The 26,777-nt window shown below is 37.4% G+C and overlaps 1 protein-coding gene across 1 annotated transcript in view; it reads left to right on the top strand.

Moving 5' to 3' along the window:
• tenm4 (teneurin transmembrane protein 4) overlaps positions 1–26,777 on the top strand; it is a 1,444,950-nt gene that overhangs the window by 481,178 nt on the left and 936,995 nt on the right. The window contains 3 exon segments of the mRNA XM_052026216.1: positions 4,441–4,569; positions 25,659–25,758; positions 25,893–25,989. The gene's annotated coding sequence lies outside the window, so the exon portion shown is untranslated.

Raw genomic sequence — 26,777 nt, 5'->3', positions numbered from 1 at the left:
ACCAAGACTGCACAAAGTCTAGGTCAGCCAAAGGAACAAGCCCACTTTCAATGGAAAATAAATGCATGATTATTACTCATTTTAAACTTACGCTTCTATTATTATGTCCACTGCCATATTAATATTTAAAAATGTATTAAATAGGGTTATATTGTATTGCTTGCTTTATTAAATTGATTCATGTTGCTTTCCATGCCAACTTAATTTAAGATTTTCTTGTAAATCTCAATGCAAATAAATCATTTGTATTCATAGATTCACCTTTATTAAATGTTAAAGTGCAAACTCAATGTCCCAGGCAATGCCATACATGAATAGGGAAATTAAATGCTTCTGGGTGTTATGTAAGTTAGATGTTCAGTCGGCATTGCGTCCCTTGTGTACACAATCAGTTTAAATGTTATCACTATTGCAAAACTGTTTTCTCAGATCTTAGTCTAATAAAGCTTTTTTTTCTTTAATTGACATTGAGTTATCCTGTGCATAATATTTATCTTGTATAATAATATCTGAAATCAGCCTTTTACATTTTATATGTTTAATTTTTACAAAGAAAATTAATCTTTTGTTTCTTGAAATTACATTGTTAATGCTAATTTAGAATAAGTAATGGTTATTCCCAGGTTGTTTAGGTTATAATGTGCATTGAGTTTGTGGTTTGATCAAGCACTCAATATTTTAATACAAATTAGTGAAATCTATCAGGGGCAGAGGTGGTGAAGGGGGAAATGGGAATTACTCTGATTGCCCTGTCCAGTTACCATGTTCTTCTTGAATATATTTATAACAGTGTTAAACCCAGTAGAAGATGTAGCCACCTGCTCCACAAGTAGAACATGAGAAGCAGCCCAAATTGTGACTGTAGCCACCCAGGTCAGACCATCGCTCACTTGTATAACTCCTCCCCTGAGTAATCCACATCCTATGGTATTGTAACCATTCACACTTCTTCACCTGAAGGCATCGAATAGATTGTTATCCTTGACATTGAATTTTGAATTCTTCCTTGACTATACAAATATATATTGTCTAATGTATTGCATAATAAAAATAGGTTGCAGTAACGGTGTTGTTACACAATTAAAGGTCAGTAATGGCTGTCTCTTTCTATGGAAAAGCCAGGAACCATAACTGTGGGTAAATGAGTTGATTACTGTAAATTTGCCCAACCTACTGATTGGCTTTTTAACACCTGGAATATGTCTCTCACTGATGTATTGGCAACAACTGGAGCCAATGACACCCAGAGCCTTTTGAACAATCAGCTAATAGTCACCCAATAGTCATTTTTTTTACTTTAAAAAATAAATCTATTTATTCAATTTATGAAGCATAAATTTGTTCTCTCTTTCTCCCGTCTGTCTGTCTGAACACCTGTCTGTCTCTCCTTTATTTCTCTCCTCCTACTCTTTCCTCCTTTTTTCCACTTTGTTCGACTTCCCCTTTGCTTATCCTGTTTCCTCTTCATTCAGACATCTACCTGTCTCCCTTCTCTTTGTGTATTTTGATTATCTGCTCACACTATTTGACCCAAATAGTATCCTAGCGCCTGGATCCCCACATGCAATTCCATGAGAGACTGTAGGTTTACTCAAAATCCTTTCTGGACTGCTCCATAAAATTTCTTCTCATGAGAAGAAAGGTTAACTTGATTTATTGCAGAAGGCCTTTGCCAACATGAACAAAACTGCAGCAACACTGCAGTGATATTTTACAGCAAATAATGACATACATACATTTTGAAAGTTTCTTACGAAGCAGAAAAGGAGGTGACTGCAGAAATCCTTAGAAACAATGACCAGCTCCATTGACACACACAACAGAGCAAAATTCTGCATTCAACCAAATCACTGAGCGAGATCATGCGGATAATATCTGCACTTCCCAGACACTGCTCTTGCTACTCAGACAGTGTCACTTCGACCTCCCTTCTATGAGATGCAGTGGATCACAAACACGACTTATCTTCAAGTGGTGGGAGCTAAATTCTGCCCATGAACCATCCTGATGGCCAAGTTGTCAGAAAGCCTTTCTACCATTTCTAAATGTCTCTGGGGATCATTTGTAAACAATTGAAATAACTAATGATGAACAATATACATTTTAAAAACATGTTAAAACAAAGTGAAATAAATGAATACCTACACTTAGCTTTTAAATGAAAGTTGGTGGCCCCATTCAAAGGTGAAAAAATGAATACACATGAACACAAGGAAACAGGAGCAGGAGCAAACCACCAGGGTCTTCAAGCCTGTCTCACCATTTAAGATGATCATGGCTGATATACCACGCGCCTCAACTCCTCCTCTATGCCAGAATCTATAGCCCTCAATCTCCTACTCTTTCAAAAGTTTATCTTCCTCCACTTTAAGTACTTCTGATGAGCTGAGCCTCCACAGCTCTCTGAGGTTGAGAATTCCAGAGATTTGCTATCCTCTGTGAGAAGAAACTTCTTCATGCCTTTGTTTTAAATGACCAGCCTCTTACCTTGAAACTATGTCCTCTTGTTTAAAACTTCCACTCATGAAAATATCTCAAAATCTATTATGCCCCCTTAGATCTTATATGTTTCAATAAGATCACTCTTCAGTCTTCTAAACTCAATAGAATACAGACCCAATCTGTTTAGCTTTTCTTGATAGGTAAATCTTCTCATCCTGGGAATTATCTTGGTGAATCTCTATTGGACTGCCTCCAGTGCTATTATATCCTTTCTTAAGTAAGAGGACAAAAACTGAACAAAATTTTGACCTCACCAACATTGTGTACAATTGTAACAAAACTTCTTGATTTCTAAATTCCAACCCCTTTGCAATAAAGGCAAATATGCCATATGCTCCCTAACTACTTGCTGTAATCATCTGCTAACATTTTGTGATTCATGCACAAGAACACCTCAACTCCTCCAAACTTCACTCATTTTCATTCTGTTTCCATTTAAATAATAATCTTTTTGATTCCTCTTGTCAAAGGAATCTGACCTCACACTTAAGTTGGGGTGTTATGTTGCAACTTCACAGACACTGGTTAGGCTGTATTAGGAGTATTGTGTACATTTCCAGTTGCCACACTATAGAAAGAATGTGATTGCGCTGAAGAGAGCACAAAAGAGATTCACTGGGATATTGCCTGACTTGGAGGACTTTAGTCATGGGAAGAGATTGGAAAGGCTGGACTTGTTTTCCCCGGAGCTAAGGAGGCTGAGAGGTGACCTGATAGAAGTATATAAGATTATGAGAGACATAGGTCGTGCAGATAGCCACAATCTTTTTTCCCCGTGGTAGGGTTATCAAAAACAAGAGGGCATAGGTTTAAGGTGAGAAAAAGGTTTTAAAAGGGATCGGTGGGGTATTATTTTTACGCAAAAAGTGGTTGGTATCTGGAACGCTCTGTCAGAAGAGATGATGGAATTAGATACAATTACTTTGTATAAGAGGCATTTAGACAAATACTTTAACAGATAAAGTATAGAAGGATACAATCCTAATGTGAGCAAATGGGATTAGTGTAGATGAGCAAAAGGTCAGCATGGATGTGGTTGGCCAAAGGGCCAGTTTCTGTGACGTACCAGTCTAATACCATAACTTCGCCACATTAAACTTCATTTGCCAAGCTCTCGCCCACACATCCATTCTTTCTATATCCCATTGCAGTCACACTATCTTTATCACAACTTGCCCTACCATCTATTTTTGTGTCATTAGCTAATTTGGACAATTTACATTCTGCCAGCTCCTCCAGATCACTAATATAAATATAAATAATTGAGGGCCAAGAACTGATCCCTAGGATACTCCACTAGATATATCTTTGTAGTCTGAAAAATACCTATTATTCCAACTCTCATTTTTCTCTATGATAGCTAATTTTTAATCCATGGTAAATGTGTAATAAATAACTCAGTGTGCCACTTCTTAAATTTTCTACTATTTGGAACATAGTTTATTACTTTCTTAACCTTATTACAAAGGTGTATGATCTACACTGTCACTTGAATTTTAAACAAGGAGAGAAAATGAAAACCAATATTTCCTAATATATTACTGTAGAAAAATATTCACTGGTGTGAATTATCTCTTTGAGATTCAAGGGATACAGCCAATAATCTACATCCTATCGAAATAATTACTCCTGGAGCTGAACATTTTGCAATTAATCAGTATAAGAGATTGCATTTTTTAGCTTTCAATAGCCTTTTGGGACTAGAAGATAATTACAACAAATGTTACCACTGCCATACAAAGTAACAGGAGGCAGCTTGTTTTCTCATGATGCAGTTGAGTGAGTATTCTCTGCTCAATGCATATTCTTGACTACAAAATATATTTCTAATTTTATTCAGTTATTTATCTCATGCCAAATGAAATGTGAACAAAATAATAGATATGGTAATTGTTAATAAAATCTGTTCAACAACCTGTTCTTGAATTTGGTTGGCAGCTTAAATTGGATCACTGAGACTCTGAGATTTATCTTCCATAGAGGTCTCTTCACAGCTGGTCAGCCCCTAATTTCCAGCAACTCTGATCCTAGTACAACTTGTGCTATCAAGTTATCACAATTATTAAGGTGAGTATTAATTTACCTCCAAACTGGGTTCTGTGATTAGCTCCAAGGGGACTGAAATTTGTTTTTTGATCACTTTATTTCTGATTAATAATGCGGATAAGACTAGAAGAGTTGATAATAAGTAGGCACATGGGTTAAAATGCTGTCTGCCTGAAACAAGACTGTTTGTCCCTCTGTGATTTTATTTTAGTGCTTTACTTTGTAACTTTTAATTCTTCTTACAATGACTGGAGAGAGACTATAAAAGTACCCTGTGCACAAGAGGACACAATTTTATTTTTGATTATGTCTTCTTGCTTCTCATTAATTCTCCTTCTTGCCGTCTCTTCCAACACTATATTTTGCAATGACTGAGGGGAAGAAATCACCAAAATTGTCATAATCTGGGTCCACTAACAAAAGGAACATTTTAAGTTGTCAACATAAGATTTGAATCTTAAAAAATAACTTTTCTATACTTTACTGTTGCACAATTAAATAAAACTTTGTTCTTCATAATATTTAATGCATAATATTTAAGGTGCCTAAAATTAGAAATGAGCTTTTGAATTAAAAGGAATGTAATTTCAAATTAATATAATTATAGTTTGTAAATTAATGTATTTGAGATAATTAATGCAGTTTCCTCACAGCAAATCTGTTTTATTCTCAGTGATCTATAAAGATAGATGTTGATTGAGTTATAGAGAAAAGCCTTTTTCCAATTAGTCTAGTCTGTATATGTAAGGTCAGTCTAATTTAGCATGCCATGTTATCCATAATAGGATAGTAATTATGTTCTCAATGATTTATAAAGATAGTAATTATAGATTTTAAAGATTAATGAGAATACAAAGTGCCAGCTCAAAGTAAGGAATTAGAAATTGAAAGATTGCTATGACTGGATCAGTTTTTTGTTGATTTTGAGGCAAAGGTGGACAATCATGCCAATTAAGACTAACATTTCTGCAAGATAACGCTTTATTTCCATGATAAAAAAGCAAAACAAATGTTTTTCTATATGATGCAACAACATTCTTCCTGAGGGGATATTAAACATCATGTCTATAGATAGAGAGAACACAATGTAACCAACAATTCAGCTCAAAACTTAGCCAAAAAATGAAGTGTGTGAGTAGGGGTCATTGTAATAGAAAACCCATCAAAAGCAGAAAGAGAAGGAGGAGAATTGAGGCACATGTAAAGACAAAGTAACTTTAATCTTCTCAGGATCTTGAGACAATTAGTCAGTAATTCCAATTCAGAATATGAAGCTACTGGAGCCAGATTAACAGATCAAATGCTGTGAAAAAAGTATACCAATGAATTGCTTCAAATATCTCCTGCAGGTACACCTCGAGATTAATATACAGTTGGCTACAGATTTAATTGAACATAACTAGTAAGCAAAAAAATTAAAGTGTACATTTGCATATCCACCAAAATCTGGATTAAAAAGATTAAATCCTACATTCGCCAATTATATTCAGATTTGCTTGATGGTGAAGTGTGGTACTATTATGTCCAGCATTTAGTGTGTGGAAGACATGGGGTATGTGGAAGAAGTTCAAAATCCAGAACTGGATGCTATTTCTGGGATTTTTAATACGACTCTCAGTGCACAAAGACCACTCACACAGGCAACTTACACAGGCTAACATGCCAAAAATTATCGTATGTTGATGAGAGTTCAAAAAGATTCAAGGGCAGGATTTGTACAACGACGTTTTTCCCCTTCTTCTATTCCCTTCCTTTATAAAAACTGTTGTTAAGATAAGATGTCTTTATTAGTGACACGTACATCGAAACACACAGTGAAATGCATCTTTGCGTAGAGTGTTCTGGGGGCAGCCCGCAAGTGCCGCCACACTTGCGGCGTCAACATAGCATGCCCATCACTTCCTAACCTGTACATCTTTGGAATGTGGGAGGAAATCAGAGCACCCGGAGGAAACCCATGCAGGCACGGGGAGAAAATACAAACTCCTTATAGACAGCAGCTGGAATTGAACCTGGTTGCTGGCGCTGTAATAGCATTATGCTAACTGCTAGACTACCATGCCTGCCCGCATTCTGTTAGAGTTCAGTAGCACAGTATATGTTTTTAAGCACTGCAGGTTTGAATAGTAATGTAAATCTGCACACTGAACATGACCAGTATTGTACATGTAGATAGTGCAAAATGAAATTTTAGATTGCATGATTGTAGTGTGTTCTTGTGAGACTGGGAGAGATTGTTAAATGCAGATGTTCAAAGCCACTTGCACAAATCAATAAAAGCTAACATGCAGGTGCAGCAGACAGTTAGGACAGTAAATAGTATGTTGACTTCCTTGCAAGAGGATTTGCAAGACAATTATATGGGGCCTCAGTGAGACCACACCTGTACAATTTTGAATTCCCCACCTAAAATAGAGGGAATGTAGTGAAGATTCACCATATAGGTTTGTGACTGCCAGGTCTGTCATATGATGAGAGACTGAATAGGCAAGACCTCTATTCTGTCAGTGAATTAGAAAAATACAAGGTGACATCATTGAAACATAAAAAAAGACTTGTAAGGCTTGAGGCAGCTCAAATCACAACTTTTTTTTAAATTAAATTTTTTAAAAATTTTATCTACAGCGTGGTGACAGGTCCTTCCAGCCTAATGAGTCCACGCCGCCCATTTTAAACCCAAATTAACCTACCCGTACATCTTTGGAATGTGGGAGGAAACCGGAGCACCTGGAGGAAACCCACACAGACACAGGAGAACGTACAAACTCCTTACAGACAGCGACAGCAATTGAACGCCGATTGCTGGCATAGTGTCCTTTATGCTCCTATCATTTCTAATTGAAATTTAAAGCTCCAGCATAACTAGAAGCCTTGATGGAGTGAGGAGCTGAGCCTAAACAGAATGACTTTGGCTATCAAGGGCAATTTCTCTGTCCAATGCGGTGGCTGGAATGTGGACTGCTTTGGTGTGATGGAGCTATTGGAATTTACTAGATGAATGATAATAACCGTGATGTTATTTTATTGATGGGCACACATTATCTGTACATTGAGAGAATGAATGCCTTTGTGGTTCATAGTGAACTATGTACTGAATGTTGGTAACAGAAAATGATTGGTTGATAGCATCACCCTGGCCAGAGAGGTCTCCTCCTTCTTCAGCCTCCACTGTGAGGAAGGTCTTGTGCGTGGCCACTCTTCTGCTCCTGGGTGCTTGAGGCACAGGTGGACTGAGACAAAGGGATGAATCATTCTTGCCACAGTAGTTGCAGAAGAAGGAGGAAGAGAAGGTGAAGGGAGAAGAGGAAGAAGGCAACAGCTGTGGGTGACAAAGAGAAGCTTTCTCCAGATGTGCTGATGGGGATTATCTTCTATCCCTGTGGTCCACATAAGGATCCCCAGCTCTTCCAAAGCCAGTCAGCACAAAATGAGCTGCTGCCTTGCTCAACCATTGAGCCATTGAGCTTTCCCCTGTGTCCTGCACTTAAGCAGAGCCTGCAGAGTGGACCATGTATCAGATTGATAGCTGCAACCCATGAAAAGTCTTCCCCCAATTCTCAGGCAAAGCTTTGGCCTGTACCGTTTAAGGACAAGAATAACCATCTGTTAAGCATTGTAACACTGTAATAGGAGCTTCAAATCACATAGCGTCCTCACTTGGAAATATATTTTCCCTTCTTCTGTGTACACACACATTCACTCTATTAGAGCTGTTTCCTTAACAGTAATGTTGGAGTTCCCTCACTAAAGGATCTGCAGCGGTCAGGAAGGAGGCTGCTCACTGCCCTCAATGGTAGGTAGGAATGAGCAACAAATTTTGACATCCCAGGAGTGCCCACTACCCAGAGGTGATAATGAATATAGGGAACGGAGAATGCCAGAGCAACACGGTGTCTGTGTTTCCTTGCACTGAGTGGAAGTAGTCCAACTGGTTGGCTGATGGTCAGCTATTGGTTTACAAGCAGTGGTGGCATCAGCAAGCCCTGCAATGTGCTAGCGGTCAGATTGCTGCATTACCATCATACCTTCAAATCTCTGACAAGAGTAGAACCCGGGGCATGAATGTAACTCTGGCAATTCAACAAGCTGAGCCTGGATGGCAGAAGACAGAGCTTTCACTAAAGCAATCACATGCTGGGTTGCCTGTCTCTCTGCTGGAGTGGAGACAATGACCTCTGCCAGTAGATGTTACACCTCAGTTGGGTAGTTTTGAGATGGCCACCATCTCTATTCTTAGATAGATGGATTTCAGCCCCAAGCAAAACCCTCCATCATGTTGAAGCTTCTCTCTCCCCACATGCTCCTAAACATTTTACATGAGCTTTTAGACAAGCTGTACAAGGTACCACACATCTCCATCAGCAGTCTGTCGACTGCTCCATCAAGGTCCTTACCTGAATCCTCTGGAGTGGAACTGGTGTGTGACTTGACTTCCTGGGGAGTTGGAACCAAGCAATGCTTCCATCCTGACTTGGATACAGTCCTGTTTAATGCTTCATCCTACGTAGACCACACCTCCCTCACTGTGCACAGATGGATGTGAGAATAAGGTGCAGTGATGCACTCCTGTTTTCTTCTTAGTGGAAAAAAGTATTAACTGGGGCCTGAACACTTGCATTTTTTTTGTATCTGAGATGGGAATGTGGGTGAGGGGCTGCAGTGTGTCACAAGAGAAGAGCATTTTGTCCATCAGATTTCCATAAGACAGAAGGGAATGTGAAATGAAAATTAAGTGAAAAGGAGGATTAAATAAGATTATATTATCACCTTTAATACTTACAAAACTCCCAGTAGTGATTGTATTATAACAGGCAATTGCCAGCTCCCTCTCCTTCAAATGATGCTGATGATGGGCACTGACTAGAACTCCCAATAACCTACTGTTGCAGGCAGTGATTGCATATTACCCTCTTGCAGGGTAGAATTTTATTTAAAGTGTGCACGATATGCTTGGGTGAGAGAGAAACTGGAAGTGTAGGTACAAGTCCTATGTGTGAATGTTGGATTACTGCTAAGTGAGTGAACACAGTAATGCAGTTGGTGTATTCCTTGACCTTGATGGAACATGTGAGGTCAATATTTCTGGCATTGATTTTTCTGGCCATCTAGTCCCACTGGTTTACCACATTGGTGGCTTGCTATGCCCCAATGTGGTGAGCCATTGCGGCATGGCAAGACATAATCCTGCATGCAAGACATCTTTCCTGCTGTCCACAGTTTCAACCAGGGTCTTGGTCATTGACAGTGAAACAGAACGACTGCTTCTAGGTTTGAGCTTTTCCGACCACCCGAGGCTGCACAATGACTTCCAGCAGCATCAGATTCATAGCTTACACGGAAGACGTGAACTAGCACAGGTTAATTTCTGTGGCGTGAAAGGCTCCTGAAGGTACTTGTAGCTGCTGCACAATGAAGGGAGAAACATACAAATGGCAATTCCGAAATGTTCAACTTGGGTGTGTGAAAATCACGGAGCAATAGTACCAGAACAAATCAGTGCAGGTCCTACATGCAGCCCCGCTTTATCATGTTTTCATGGCTGGCTGAATTTCTAGGCCATCTTGTCCTGAAATATTTATCTGTCTGTCCTGTTCTTAAGTGGCCATGTTTCATTTATTCCAAGTATGTCTGCCTCCGTGTTGTGAATTATTTCCTATGGTTCTCTTGTTTTGTCTCAAATATTATACAGATTGCCATAAGGACAATTTAATTTGTCTTTACTTTATATTGATCAGACCCATCTTCCCTGCTGAATCCCACAAGGCAAGTCAAGTTGTAGTGACACGGCTTACAAATTTGAATTAATCTAACATGGGACAAAGGTCAAAAAGTTCTAATAAATGCACCATGATCATATATTGCTCTGCAATGATTCACAGAAAATAAAATGTAAGAGGATAATGGGCACTATAAGTTGGGGAGCTGAGAATTCTCACTGCAGCTTCCCATCCAGATCTCTCTTCTTGACAAGTCTTGTTCACCGTGCATAAGCATCAATGCCAACATAATTTCCTTTGCTCTAGTCTGTATCAATATTTTAAGCATCTGCATGAATACTTTAAAACTATTAAACAATACATTTATAACTTTTTGATAATATTAATTGTGTTCAATTTTTTAGATCATGGCTGTGGGCATGGAATGAGAAATGGCTACTGAGGTATTAAGTTTATTCCTTGCACAGACTGTGTGCCATTTACCTGCGTCTGGTCTCCACTTTGCTGATTGAATCCCTGATTAAGAACACATCTTATTCTTACCATTCCAGCAGAATGTCTTTCCTTTCTATAATTTACATTATTCATGTCACTGCTTTTGAATTCCGTGAAGTATTTGACTACCTCTGACTATCATTTAATTCATAGTACCAATCCCAATTCTAACCAGATATTTACATATGTCTTTTTTAAAATCCACTATCTTTTATAAATGTAATCATCTTGTTTCAGGCCAAACATGCATTATTAGAAAGTGATTTAATTATTTTCAATATCAGACACAAAATTTAATGTGTGAAAGTAATTGTTTTGGTTCTGAACTTCAGCACACCTGGGTTGGCAAACAAAATTATTCTTTAATTAAGAATCCAAGACTCATTGTGCAAGGGCTGTCAAGGTTCAAAAATAAAAGGGAATACAAATTAAGTCAGAAAATAATAATTAGGTTAACACCAAGGATGGAATTTAAAAGCTTCATAAGTTGTGGTATTTATTAATGACTTGGATGAGGGGGTAGAGGGGTATAAGGGCGGGTTAGCAAGTTTGCAGACGACACAAAGGTCAGTGGTGTTGTGGGTAGTGTGAAGGACTGTCAAAGGTCGCAGAGGGATATTGATAGAATACAGAGTTGGGCTGAGAAGTGGCAGATGGAGTTCAATCCAGAGAAGCGTGAGGTGGTACACTTTGGAAGGACAATCTCCAAGACGGAGTACAAGGTTAATGGCAGGATTCTGGGGAGCGTGGAGGAGCAGAGGGATCCGAGGGTTCATATCCACAGGTCACTGAAAGTTGCCTCACAGGTGGATAGGGTAGTTAAGAAAGCTTATGGGATGTTAGCATTCATAAGTCATGGGATCGAGTTTAAAAGCCGTGAGGTAATGATACAGTTCTACAAAACTCTGGTTAGGCCACACTTGGAGTACTGTGTCCAGTTCTGGTCGCCTTATTATAGGAAGGATGTGGAAGTGTTGGAAAGGGTGCAGAGGAGATTTACCAAGATGCTGCCTGGTTTGGAGAGTATGGATTATGAGGAGAGACTAAGGTAGCTCGGGCTTTACTCTTTGGAGAGAAGGAGGATGAGGGGAGACATGATAGAGGTATACAAAATATTAAGAGGAATAGATAGAGTAGACAGCCAGCGCCTCTTTCCCAGGGCACCAATGCTCAATACAAGAAGGCATGGCTTTAAAGTAATGGGTGGGAAGTTCAAGGGAGATATCAGAGGGAGGTTTTTTACCCAGAGAGTGTTTGGGGCATGGAATGCGCTGCCTGGGGTAGTGGTGGAGGCAGGTACATTGGTCAAATTCAAGAGATTGTTAGATAAGCATATGGAAGAATTTAAAATAGGGGGATATGTGGGAAGAAGAGGTTAGATAGTCATATGTGTGGTTTGAAGGTCAGCACAACATGGTGGGCTGAAGGGCCTGTATTGTGCTGTATTGTTCTATGGTTCTGTGGTAGTGGGGAAAAAAAAGCAGATTGAGTGGATTGTAGAAGAATTGTGCACGTTAGAGGTAATGAGAATTGTTAGTGTGGTGAATTTTGATTACAACACTGAAGTGGTGGAGAGAGGTAGTTAATAAAAAAAGACAAGGATAAAGTTTCAAAGCAAGAGAGAAGTGTAGAGTACATTTACAAAGCAAGGAACAAAAGAAACTGAAGCAGAAAGCGAATGTCTATCAGAATTGCTTTGTCATCAGAAACACAATGAAGATGGAAGACTTTGAGACAGAAGAGTAATAATTTAGTATTAGAATAAATGGGCATCACAACATTACGTGTTGCTTGGGAAAGTAATGCTGTCAAGAATTGGACAGGAAATTCAGCTTCTACAGCTACTACAGAATTATGATATTTATGACAGTTTCCATTTGAGGCAAGATGAAATAATGAGGCTAAGAATGTTGATTGGTAATGAAGGACTGCCATTAGTATCAGGGTCAATGAGAGGCAGCAGTTATTGGTTCAGCCTTATGAGAAGTTTCTGGATAAACAAGAGAGGAATGCATCCATTTGCCCTCTCTGATCAGCAGCCAAGATGACAGCTGTAGGTCTATAAGATCTACAACTGAGCTGAACTTTCAAGTGCAAACATCAAATAAGTAGCAACCGTGTGAAAGTGAACTAAGGGCAGATAAAGAGGCCAAAGGAAGGAATAAGACAAAACATTCTGTAATTTTTCTCTAATGTGATCCAGCTGTTGAGGAAAACTCCTGCTTGTTCAGTTCATTGGATAAAAAATTCACCCACCGGAAATGCACAATATTTAAAAAATTTCTCTTGGATCTTCAATGAACTGCAAGAAACATGAGGGACAATTGTCCCCTTTGGAACTAAGAGAAAATAATTGGAATATTTCCTTGATGGTGGAAACTTCAGAACTGTTGAGGAATAAGAGAATTTAAGTGAATTTGTCGATAAATCATTAAAAGTAATGCACAAATGCAAAAGTGCTCTAAACAGACCAGCAGGATGTTGCCTTATCCCTCAGAGAAGCTGCAATGAGGAGAGAGGGCAAAGTTGTGATCGAATTGAGTAGCATTTTTGCCAGATCCCACCTGGAGTGAGGACTTTAGTTTTGCGCAACATGCCTCAATGAGAATTATACCAACATGTGAAGAATGCACATTGTAGAATCCACTGGAATCCTGCTAGAGATCAAAGGTTTAAATTATGAAGGAAGGTTACCCAAACAAGACTTGAATTCTTTTCAAATTTGTCAATTTAAAGCATTTAAAATGAAAGAGAATTAATATGGCAGATCCAGATTATCTGTTTCCTCTCATGTGGAAATCAAGAATAAGGGGTCCTAATCTTAACTTTAAAGTTAAGACATTTATTAGTGAAATCAGGAACGTATTTGAGGCAGGAGATGCTGGCAATTTGCACTTTGGATTCCCAGGTGGAACTGAGTCTTGTGTTAATTTGAAGTTTCCAGGAATAAACTCAATAGGTTCAGTTATGTAATGGTATCAGGTTATGTGGACCAAAGCCAGGTGAATGGAGTTAGGGTACTGATCAGCCTCGATTTTCTGGAAAGACAGTTCAGGTTTGATGTGCTGAATGGTCCACTAGTGCTCCTATTGTCTCAGCTAAAGAAATATTTATTTTTTTTCTTGATATTAACACTACCCACCCATCCCACCCCCACAAACCCAATGGCAGGCAGGAGAGAGTCAGGTTTAAAGCACAGACACAGAACCTGACCCAAAGTCATTGTGCACTTACTCACATATGCATCTATGATAGTGAATATCAGACTCTCCAAGTATCATTCGTCACTTTTGGCATTAGTCATATATACACCTAAATAATACTCATAATTTTCATCTAATAATTTCAGCCATTAAGGTAGGCTTTGAGTGATCTTCATTTATGGAAATTTTACTGTGCTTGTAAACTTCATAGCCATAGAACATAGAACAGTACAGCACAGGAACAGGCCCTTCAGCCCATGATGTTGTGCCGAATTAATTAAGCTAATGACACCTAATCCATTATGGCTGCACATGGTCCATATCCCTCCATTTTCTGTATATTCATGTGCCCACCTAAGAGCCTCTAAATGCTTCTATCATGTCTACTTCCACTTTCATCTCTGGCAGTGCATTCCATGCACTCACCACTCTGTGTAAAAAAACCTGCCCCACACATCTCCTTTGAACGTCCCCCCAAACCCCCTCACCTTAAATGCGTGCCCTCTAGTATTAGACATTTCTGGGAAAAAATATAATGGCTGTCTACTCTATTTATGCGTCTCATAATTTTATAAACTTCCATCAGGTCTTCCCTCAGCCTCTGCATCTACTGAGAAAACAACCCTTGTTTTTCCAACATCTCCTTATTAGCACATGCCGTCTAATCCAGAAAGCATCCTAGTAACCCTCTTCTTCACCCTCTCCATAGACTCCTTATCCTTCCTATAATGGAGTGACCAGAGTTGAATGCAATACTCCAGAGGCAGCCTAACCAGAGTTTTATAAAGCTGCAACATAACTTCCTAACTCTTGAACTCAATGCCTCAACTAAATCCCGTTAATACTACAGCACATGAAAGCAGAATGTATTATGCTTAATCCAGTTAAGACAAGGCACAGCCAAGGACTTAGGTCTGACTCAAAGTTTTTTTAAAGTAAAGAGTAAGAAAAGTGCATCTCACTCTCTGGAAATCCACAAGAAGCTACAGTTATAAGCAATCCCAACTACTCTGGGGTTATTATTGACATCGCCAACCAGTTATTGTGGGTTAGAAATTAAAATAAGATTACTACTTTGGTCTATCTGCCACACTTCACATATAGCATCAGGAAGTTTTACTGGTAAAATGTGATTGGTTTTTGACCACAAACAGCCACGAACTGAAGTAATAGAAATTATTTTAGTCCTTCCAATTCAAGGGAGTTCATGAGGATTACAGCATGTTTCTAAATTCAACATTACCTGCACTCGATTCCAATGAAAGCAATTGAGTTCCATTCTCCTTATTCAAATGATGAGAAAGGCACAGAATTAAAGGGATGTTAAATTCAAGCAAACCAACAAGTTGTCAATAAAGTAGATCTAACCAACTCGCAAAATGTAACTTGTTTCTGTTCACATTCCCAATTAGGTTTCTGATGCAAGGTCTCAACCAGAAATGACAACTATTCGTTTGCCTGCACAGACACTGCTTAACCTGCTAAGTTCCTCCAGCAGTTTGCTTTTTCTCCGGATACCAGCATCTGCAGTGTCTTATGTCCTCAATTAGATTTTATCTGATTCCTTAAACAAATAGAAGCTTGTGGTTAATATTACCAATTAATTGTCAGGCATGTTTAGCAGTGAAAACAAAAGCATCCTTGACCAAAAAGTGCGAAATGTGTGCAATATTGTCACTGTTTTCTATCCATCTACTCTCTAATGTGCAAACCCATTGAGTAAAAAGATACAAATACACACTTCTCTTATTTAAGCATATACTTCAATATATATTTCTCCACATACTAAAATCAGAGAGAAATAATTCAAAAAACAGTAATATTTTTCCACTTTCATCAACTATTAATGAGAAGCTCAGATTGCCGCCTTTTTATGTTCCATTGCCTCCAGGATGTGATTCATCTGAAACAAAATTCAACTAGAGTAATTCTTTGAGGTTCCAATGGTCTTTGGGCAAACTCCATATAATGAGAACACATTCCCTACATGCTTTAAATGAATGGCAACTGGATTTAAAAATACACTAAGCTCTTCATTACAACAGGTAATATCCATTTTCTTAGGCTTGTTACTTTGATTTTTGTCAAATCACTCAAACCACCAAATCAGTTCTAGCATGCAAATTGTGTTTAAATAGCCTCAGGGGATATTATTGAAAACATAAAAGACCCTGAACTGCATGTGACCAGCTGACGAAAAGGACATTTGTCTTCTGTTCATCCAATGAAAGGTTAACATTGAACTTTTATTGCTAGTGCCTTGGTATTATGATTTGTTCTATTAGATATTGCTGATATGTCAACCCATTGAATGTGCTGAAATAGTTTAAATTATTTCTCTAGCTTCACAGTTAACAGGTTAATTTCCAGGTGAGTATTTATTTTCTATATTCCCACACATAACTGGGATGCTCATTGCCACTTTCGGAGCACTCTGACCAGATGGAAGCAAACTATTCTGAAGCTGCTAACCTTAGTTCTGTAGTGCCACTTAATTTTTAAATTGGAAAAATATCTAGTTTAATTGCAGTGATTTCTAATTTACATTTTCAATGTATCTCAATGTTTCACAAACCAGTATTAGTGAATGTTATTGCACAAATAAATATATGTGGGGAGAAGGTACAAGTTCTCCCTCTGTTCCACTCAACCCAGCATTCATTATTCTGCTTGACTTACCTTTATATATATATAAATTATATGGGCATTCAATTCCCGCTTATTTAATTCAAGCTGGTTTTATTTTACCATGCTTGATACTTTTATTCTAACTGCATAAAGTTTAATGTCCTGCTTGGTATTCTTTCCACTGTGATCCAGAATGGGCAATTGTCTCCATAACTAATAACTTCAGTAAGGGATTATTGTACTCTGTGGTGCTCAATTCTGTCAGTGAAAAAATATGCTAAACTAAAGAAGTCCTTCATTTACATAATGTCTTTCTCATCCATAAGTCTTCCCAAAACACTCAACAACCAATGCAGTATTTTGGAAGCAAAAACAAACCTGCTGAAAACACTTAGTAAGTCACAAGAAGAGTTATGATGAGGTCAACAGCTTGAAATATTGACTTTTTTTTCCTCTCTTCCCAGATACTGCATGTCCTGCTGAGTACTTTATATTTTTTCACTTATGTACTTTATATGTGGTTGCTATGAAATAGAAAGAGACCTTTGGCTTATCAAGTCTATGCCAATTCCTATCGTAAACACATCAATTCCTGCCCCCACCCCTCTGTCCCTGTAACATATTTTCTTTCACATGGCCATCAATTCCCTACCTACCTATACTGTGGAAAATTTGGAGGCCAATTACCCATTAACCAAGGATGTGGGAGGAAGCCAAGGCACAAGGGGGGAACTGACACAGTCACAGTGAGGAAGTGCAAACTCCAGACTGATTGCACCAGTCGTCAGGAGCAAACTTGGGTCAGTGGAGGTATGAGGCAACAGCTCTGCCCGCTGTGCCACTGTGTCACCCTTTACATTTTTATTTGAGGTATTTTTGATGTGCTGTTAGCATTGTGTTAAAATCAAGGCAGCCAATTTGTAGACACAGTGCTCTCACAAACAGTGACTGATAATCTGGGCTTCTGTAGTGTTGATTGAAGGATAATTGTGGGCTATGTCATTAGGAAGACTCCCGATTTTAAGATGACACCATGAAATATCTACGTCCTGAGAAAGCAGGCAGAGCCTCAGGTTAACTTTTCATTTGAAGATGCTACTTCCAGAGCAGCTTAGGTACTGTACTGAAGAATCAACCAAGAGTTGTTATTTGGCTTACCAGAGTGGGACTGAAAAAACATCTTTCTGATTCACATGTGACAGTTTTGAGCCATGACTAACAGCAAAGAGGGGAAAGAGTATTGTAGCTTTCAAACTCTTCTCTTTAAAATGTCAAACATGAAAGACAGCTCAGAAGTAACAAACACAACCACAAAACTCCTGCAGCACTGTTAGAAAAATATGTAATTGGACATACAGAATATAAGGATATAAACTCATTTTAATAATAATTTACAAAGAAGAGCAGAATAGGGAAGCCCTGCTGAGAAAGAAATTGCAAAAGGTGTGCCCAAGATAGAAGTGAAGAAGGTTAAATAGTTGCAAGGAAAGGCAGGGAGAAGCCAGAGAATCAGTGGATGAATCATTACATGTAAAAAAGGAAACTCAATGCATTGAATTAAAAATGAAATTTATTTTTGCATCGGTAATCAGATCTGGACAACTGATGCCAAGTTGTCATCTAGTATTTGGAGGAGGTAAAAGAAATGGAAAGTAGGTATAAGATTAGCAAGCACTGCTGTATTCATTATATTGTGGTTGAAAAACCACTCATAATTCAGGGCATAGATGTAACCAGTCTTTATTCAATCAATCTCAGTGAAGGGAAAATCAAGTGGAATCATACCTTTAAGATACAATAATACATGACAGGTGATTGATAGCACTTCCAATGTGACTGTGACTATTTTTGATGAGGCTAGATGGCCAGGAGATCTGGGATCACCCATGGTCCTGTGTATACGTAAAAGACAGAGTGCACTTGGTGTTTCAACGGTTCCAGAAACCTTTACTGTGGAATGGTTATTGGTCTCTGTACCTGCCCCATGCTTATCTTGTCTGCTTTCTATCCATGGCTGTTTTCAGCCACCTCTCCATTTCACACCTTTACATAGTACTTTGATCTATTGTTTTCCCCTATCATGATCATAATATGTCATGTCTTGGAGTTTCATAGGCATCTCATGGGTTGACCGGAATCCAATTAACACCCCGTTATCGCATCTGCCTTGCTGTGGCCCCATTACATTTAGCCAACCATCCCAGAATATTTCACGGACATGTCACATTTGCTCTGTCCCATTACTGAACAAATATATCTACTAAATCTGTATAAATGTTGAGGAACCAATCATTGTTGCATAAATACTGGGATCAGCTTGCAAGACCACTTGAGTCTAATGGCTGCTCGCTTTGCAACCTCACAGCTGCTGTTCTAATAGAGTGGTCTTTGTTTATACAGCTAGTTCTTATGATTTCACTGCTTGAAAGAATCAATGCATTCAATAGAAGCAGTTTGAAGCCTGGTTCTTGCTTATATAAATGGTTCTTATATTAATGATATGCCATTTGACTCTCTCCCTCTACTCCCAAATAAACCACCTATGAAAACTAATGGACAAAAACATTACTTTATTCATTCCCAGACATCAGAAGGTTTGAAAAATCATAACAGAGGGAACTGTGTGATAAGAGCTATATCTGTTTCAACAATTTATCATATAAAGCCAGTTAAAAGAATCTTATAAATTTACCTAATTTCAAATATTAGTTGAACTACACATCATATTTTTTAAAAAGTGTAATGCTACTAAAAATAGCACAACATACATGTCCTGGTATTTACAAGATGATCGAGGGAGGAAATTGTCGGCATTAACTAACGGCATGTGAAGGGATAGTGGTTTCATAAGTGGGGGTGGCAAAAAAGTATTGGTTTAGCTTAATGGCAAGGAGAATCTCAAACTGAATAGAGGAGGGAGTTGAGTAGGATGTCAGTTTGGATGTAATGAGCCAAATGGCCTCCTTCTATGCTGTACATTTCTTTAATACTAAGAGCTGAAGTTTCAACAGGATAGAATGTTATCCAAAACTGTCAACACATCATGGTGTTGAGAATTTGATGATTGCTGGGTTGAAATGAGGGAAGGACAATGAGGAGAAGAAAGAGATAAAGAACCCTTGGGTGCATGCATTTTGAATCGGGCTTGGCAAGATTAAGATAGTTCTGAATTAGTCAATGTTGAAGTAACATTTGTGGAAATTGAGTTTGTTCATTAACAGTTTAAATACTACTGTTTCTCCATTTTGTAGATGAAAAATACCCATTAACTGTGAAGTAGAGACATAATTAAAATTAATTTGAGTGTATTGTCTACTACAAGTTGTACAGCCAGACAGCAGCAATTTTGAGCTACCAGCAATGTATTTCTTTCTTCATGATTTTTTTTCCTCTCACCAAACTGAAGGCATGTGGCTGCTGCTAAGGTCATAAAGTTAGTGTAACATGTGTATGATAATCAGGGCTATTCTTGAATGAAGGAAATTTTGGAAGCTATGTTGAAGTTTCTAAATCTTTTGATCGGTATTGCTCCTATCCTAAGCTGACATCAGTGAATGGTTCCCCTTTTCACCATAGCAGTACATTATGATACTATAATTATGTGGTGTTCACAACAGGAAACCTTCCTTCTAAAGTTTAAGTGAATATCCATCACTGTCAGGTTTGTATATTCATTATGTCAGCCCCATAGCTGTTTTCATTTTGACGTCAATGAAAGTTATTATCCACAAAACATTTCTTCAGTTTACAAATAAGTCTTATCAGATTAATCCTTGCTGTCACATTTAATGCTAATATTTGCATCTTATCAATTCCCACATTAGATTTAATCCTTTTGAAGTCCTATTCCATTCATAAGCACTTTTCTAATTAGTCTAATTAGCAAGCAATATGGAGCTTGGATATTAAACAAATATTAATGCTCACTAGGCCTTAACTGTAATATATAAATGAAAGCTGGTTTCATATTACAGAAATTTTTTCTAAATTACTTCTTAAATTATGCCTTTACTTCTTAAATTATGCCTGTTCAATGAAAAGCAGTATAACAACATTTTATCGATATGTAATTACATTGTATGTATACGTATACTAGATATATATTGTGCAAATTTAATACAAAGCAGCAATGAAATATTCCTCTAATTATTAGAATTTATTAGTTTATACTTAAAATAGAGTTGGTTTTGAAAGCCACACCAAAAAACTGCAGAAACATGCCTTGAGATAGATATCTGTCTTCCACTAACTTCTCTGAACTATCAGAAGTAAAATTTAGAATAAGCAATTTTAAGCATGTCCACAATAAAGTGTTATTATTAAACACTCTTTCTTGAATCTGCATCGATTCAATTTATCAGTTAATAGCTGGTCGTGATCTGTTAAATATTAAATGAAGGGAAGGAATTAAAATGCAGGACCATAAGCCTAACTTTTGTGGCAGTTATTTTAACCTGTGTAGATATGCAATGACGGCAGAAAGATGTTGAAACACTATTACGCTCCATGCTTACACAAGATGAGTTACCTAGGAAACATGTTTGATTTCTGAAATATTAGGAAGGTAGAGTCTGTCTCCAATCTGTGGTCCGACAAGGGGATAAAATATACATTCTTGTTGAACCTCTTGTCAAGTTTATTTGCTTCACAATCCACCAAATATTAGACAATAGACAGCCTGCAGTATCGTTTGCTGAACAGATCCACCTTTTGATTATGGGAATTAGAGTATTGTGTGTACATATATGCCAGAAACTTGGACTAAGTTTTCAGATACAGATGTATAAATTGGACATGGTAAAGTGATTGCAGACATTCTATGTAGAACATTGTATGATCTGGGATCAGGTACTTAGTGCACATGGGTTGAAAATTTAAATAACATCATGCATCCTTGACATTTGGGCCATCCTCTCATTCCTGTTGGTGGTGAAGTCATTGACATCTGTGGAGGGAACTTGTTACATTCAACTGCTATCTGAAATCTATCTTTGAGTTTGCACTATAAGAAAAGTTACTTGCTGACAATATGCCTTAGAAATTCTAGACTTGTTCCATTCTTTGAATAAACGCTTGGAGAATCAGAAGAGGCATGAATCCAACTTTCCAATATCTGCTGTCGAGTTGCATTATCCTAGAATGGACTGAAGAAAGGTAAAATGTAGTTAACTGTCTTCAAAGACCGACGTGATTGAATAAAATGATTTAACTTTGCAATCTATGTGCATTTGCAAACAAGAGACTGATCCCAAATCTTACTTCCAATTGCCCAATGGGAAACGAGCAGGGAAGTGGGATTAATTGGATAGCTCTTTTAAAGGATCTGCATTAGCACATTCAGCTGAGTATAGTGTATCATTCTGTGATTCTATAATTGAGGTAAGGCACAAAGACTTGATCACAAGAACACTGTTGGTTTGAGTGTATAGGGCTTTGTATTGTGACAGGTATATGTGAGACTCTGTTTTTTTCTGATTTAAGTACAGATAACATTTATCAAACTCCACTTTCTATTAAGTACTGATCTATTTCAAGCTTAATGAAACTCATAAAAACATAAGTGCACAAGAAACTTGCAACATCTTAATCTGACAATTTTACAAACTGGTCATCAAACTGGTCAATTTATGAAACTTGACACAGAAAAAGAGTGATTTTAATGCCCATCATGAAAGCTAATATGTAGCTTCAATATTTGGAAGACTTCAGAAGGATAAGGCTGCCTAGCTTCATTGAGTGATGTGTTAAACAGGACATTAGGTGTCCCAAGAGGATAACAACATTGATCTATAACGAGTAAACTTGTCAGAACATATGTAAGCAAGATCTGGGATTTTCATCTTAATTAGCAAACTGGTAAAATGACAGCAAAGCTAACAATCACTTCCTGTACTGACAATTGAACCATTGATACAGTCCGGGTTTCCATCAACAGCTTTGTTTTGTATTTATGTCAAAAGAGGGGCCTCTTAATTTGGCACAGTTTATGAACCAAAATCTTTCTTAAAGCCAGAAATAAAAATTACAAGTCCAGATATTTTAATTACTTCAACTGCATTAAAATAAAAACAAGATGTGCATAAATGATAAAAATACATTGAGAGCTCATTGTTAAGTAGTTTGATAGGTGCTAGGATACTTCAATTGGAGTTTCAAGTATATCTTTAATGATGAAGGAAATTTCAATTGACTTTGCAGTTTTAGCCAAAGTTAACTCCATTGGAGGATTCCTGTGTATTTAAACAGTCCAAGCACTTCTGAAAACAGTGATTAATCAGTCATTATAGTCTAGTGCAAACTGTTGCTTAAAATGCTGATGAGCAGGTGCACATTTACTATATCTGTTCAGAAGACCGATTAGTGCCTTAGTTATGTGCAATTTGATTGACATCTGGAGCAAGGTTCAGAATCTTGATTAAATTCCAAATCAATCATCCTGACCTGATTTTACAGGCACATCATCTCTAACCTTCATTTTGTATTTTGGAAGGAAAGGCAGATTCTATTTTAACACTTTGTTTGTTGAAGAATCAAAAGGAAGGGCAGAAATAACCCTATTTTTAACACCATAACCTCCTACAATGGTTAATTTCCCCATTAGTTTAAAAAGAAACTAAGAAGCAAGCAAGTGAATCCAGTGGACACACAAGAAGTTAGACAGTAGGTAAACAAAATGAGAAGGCTAAGATAATATCTTATGAAGTTGATAGCCCAGATTTACCTCAGAAGAGTACTAAGCTTTCTTGAGAACAACTGTTAAATTCCTTGGCCTGATAATTGTCCATGATCCAGATTATGGCAAACATGTGCTGGGGATTCTCAGAAAATCTGGAATAACTTGGAATTTTGAGCAATATTCCGACAGGTGCATCTTGTTAATGCTGGTATTTACAAAGCCTTGCAGCGATGGAATTTGAAGAATGAGAACTAAATCTGCTTGGCATCAACTTTGGTTAAATCAGTTTAATTACCCCAAAAGAAATAAAGAGCTTGAACATAGTGCCTGAAAATTAAATGTTTTCAGTACTGCAGGAAGCAAAAGTATTGTGCAGTTACTGGAAAATGCAAAAAAAAACTTTTATTCTGATTATTATGAAGTAACCAGAATAAGAGCTTAGTCATTGAACTAGTGTGAACTTCAGAATCTATAAATAAAGTAATGTGATTTTTTGTAGTAGCTTGTTCATGCAAATTACAAACCACTATGGATTCCAGTAATTAACTTGTATTTTTACAGATTTTTAGAACCAAACTAAATGAATGGGTCAATAATCTTACAGGTGCCAAAGTATATTGCAGCTATATTTCACACCTCCTGTCTCTTTTTTGGATGAAAACTAATTTTAAAATTTGAGAGATTTTAAGAAACATGGATACCTACTTGAGTCCAGTGGAGTAAGACTATTGGGCACCAACAGCCTTTTCAATATAAGAATTGCAATCATAGAGAGGAATAGGCATAACATGTACAATAAGCTTCCAACAGTCATGTAGTGAGGAATAATCAATCTGTTTTATGATATTCAATGAAAATTTTATATTTTCTCAGATGCTCAGGATAACTTCCCCTGCTTTCTACAAACTAGAACCATGGGATCTTTGATGCATTCCTGAGTGAGTGTTCAGGCCCTTTGCTCACCAGTTCCTTTGAGACAAGGCACCAATGATGGTTCCGCACTCTCTTAGTACCGCACTAAAAATGCCAGCCATGAGCCGTGTTAATCTCTGGAGCAGGTCTTGATCATACAACATCCTGAACTTGGTTGCAAATGTGGAATACATTGGCCACAGATGGCACTCCAAAGAGACAGTGGCTGAAATTGAAGAAGAGTTGATTGTCTAATAAAAAAAATTATATACAGCTGGAGTCAATTTCTTTTCTCTTGTTTTTATTTTTAATTTATTGATAAAGGCAAATCATTTGAGCTATCTCAACTGATTTATTTCAAGTTTAATCAAACTAAAAGTTTGGAATTAAATACTAAATCCTCAAATTCCTAGATCTATTTCCAAAATTCCTTTGGGGGAGAGAGAGATGCAAGTGAGTCAATGGCCTTGGGAAGTGGTCCTTGGGCAAAACCACAACTGTTAGATTTATGATGCAATCCAAATTGTAATGAGTATAGAGGAATCTGTATCCAGACAGATGTTTGGATGAGTTCTACCCAAGGCTCCACCAAAGGGAGTTAATTACCTTTTGAAAAAATGCCTGTGGAGCATTTTGAAAGAAACTAGTTGACTCTTTTCAATGACTGCTCCCATGCCTTATTTTCTTCCCCGGGCAACAAGAGGAACCTCCTCATTTATCAACAACAAGGTAAGTAGCTCTGTTGCATCTCTGCAGGCATAGGTAACCTAGTTATAACTGTGGAAGTAATTTTGTCCTTTCTGAGCAGGCAGTTGGTCAAAATCCACCATAATATTATGGAAATGATGTGACATTTTAAGCAGACGTTTCCCTGCAATGATTTAAGCAGCACAATCTACACCTTTCTGGTAACAGCATGGTTTCTTAGTTATGATGAAATCTGTAAAATACTTCATGACCCGAAATATATGAACATTACTGTCACAGGTATGCTTCTCCACCAATGAAGCATAACATTCAGTAAACAATTCAATTTGGGACCACATGGAGCTCCAAGTGCAGCAATGCTCAACCAATTGCAACAAACAATCTGTTGGAGGAACTCAGCGGGTCAAGCAGTGTCTGTGGGGTGAAAGAAATGACAATTTCCCCCCCCCAACAGGTGTTGCTCTACCTGCTGAGTTCCTTCAGCAGATTATTTGTTGTTCCAGATTTCAACATCTGCGGTTTCTTGTGTCTCCAATGCTTAACCGATTGTTTGTAATGAAGTTCCTGACATCTGCACTGCAATCTATTTTAATCAGAATCCTTTCGATTAACCTGAGGGTTATTTTGTTAATTGAATCTTAACTGAGTTATTGCTAAAGATTTTGGTTGTCTTTCTATGTGGATTTATAATCCTTTATTATTTTGTAATTGTTTTACTGTCTGTATTTGTTACTTTTATTTCATTCTGTGAAATTATACTTTACAATGCAGGAAACCATGATGTAAAATATGATTGCGGATGGTACTTTATGTATTGAACAAGTAATCTCATGCAAGAATAAAGCTTCCGTTCACTATGAATCAGCTTTAGGTATCTGCATTATTTCTGTAAAAGTGCCAGTAAATGAAAGTATACAATGATCTTGCTTAAAGACTTTTCTTCTCACAGACTTCTTCTGAACATTTCACTTAGTCTCATGTAAAACATTTTTTCTGTCTTCACAGAAATCACACACGCAAAGACATTGGTTCAATGGCCAGAATTTCTGGATCTGATTTTCACAGAAATGGAATTAGAATGATCTTGAACAGAAAAAGAAAGGTATTCCTTTCATTTCAGGCAATTTGATTAAGTCCTATGTTTTGAGCACCATACTTTTTACTTGTGAATGTGTTTGTGGAGTTTTATTTATTTTAGAATGATTCCCTTACTTAAGCAGTAAAAATAAAATGCTTAATTGAAGAGCTTGTTTTACCAGTGTGATTAACATTCTAGTTGTATATTTAGCATTGAGCTTTGGTGGCTAGTAGCTTGCTGAATATATGAAGAGCTTATTTTAATGGGAATGATTGGCCTTGGAATAGTAAAGCAGGAAAGCTTAACAGAAGAGTATATCCTGTTAGCATTAATGGTAGAAATGAATTATAGTAATCCAGTTTTAGATCCTTTTATCCTTCCCAGTACAGAGAAAGACACACATGTTAAGTAATAATGTCCTTTTACAGTAGATTATATTAAGTCCATCTTCAAGTCATGATCTATTACAGTTATGAATATTTGTGGGGTTACTACAAAATGTCTCATCCAAATTAATAAATTATGTAGATGGTTGGTATGTCCCTGTTTCTGTCGCTTTCAACACCTTGAATTGTCTCCTGAAGTTTAAATAAATATTTAAAGAACTGATGAAAGATGGTAATTTTCCTCTTGAGTACTTGGAAAAGTCCTTTTGGTTCAGAAAGACGACTGCAACCAGGACACCACAAAAATATGGATCGAAAATTAGATTAAATTTTGTGACATTACCTTAAACTTTGGTGGCATTGATTCGATAAGATACTTGTATGTCATTAAGTAATCTTCAACTCAATGCATTGTTTGTGCAACAA

The sequence above is a fragment of the Pristis pectinata genome, chromosome 11, assembly GCF_009764475.1.
Source record: "Pristis pectinata isolate sPriPec2 chromosome 11, sPriPec2.1.pri, whole genome shotgun sequence".
Taxonomy (NCBI): domain Eukaryota; kingdom Metazoa; phylum Chordata; class Chondrichthyes; order Rhinopristiformes; family Pristidae; genus Pristis; species Pristis pectinata.
This window is presented reverse-complemented; position numbering and strand designations above follow the sequence as displayed.